Genomic DNA, 538 nt, shown 5'->3' on the forward strand with positions numbered 1-538 from the left:
ATAATAATAATAATAATAATAATAATAATAATAATAATAATAATAATGAATACTTTAAAATTTAACTGTTGAATAGGCACTTAAGTAAAACAGTGAACTATTTGATTATTAATAATTCATCCGTTATAGCTCTAGATTGGGATTCTTTTTTTCACTTTTCGTCTATATTGCAGATTACAGTTTGTGGTAAATAAAATTTCATTTTTATTTTATTCACCCTTTATTTATACAGGTACTGTATACTGTATACTGGTACTGTATACTGGTATATATATATAGGTACTGTATACTCATTAAGTCACGAGAACTCATTTTCAAGGAAGTAAGAAGCGTGAAACTGACCTTATTAAACTTTGTTATTAGCACAGTGGAATTGATTGAGAAGAAAATAACACAAAATTTATCAATGTAAATCAACATTATTACACCATGGAGATCTGGATTTGGATTCATACTCAATATGAAAGTGGAAAATAACACAACAGGGTGATTCATCGTCAGTGAATATTCCTCAAGACAAGTCTAAATGAGGCTCAGT

The sequence above is a fragment of the Nematolebias whitei genome, chromosome 9 (assembly GCF_014905685.2).
Source record: "Nematolebias whitei isolate Nwh7 chromosome 9, NemWhi1, whole genome shotgun sequence".
Taxonomy (NCBI): Eukaryota; Metazoa; Chordata; class Actinopteri; order Cyprinodontiformes; family Rivulidae; genus Nematolebias; species Nematolebias whitei.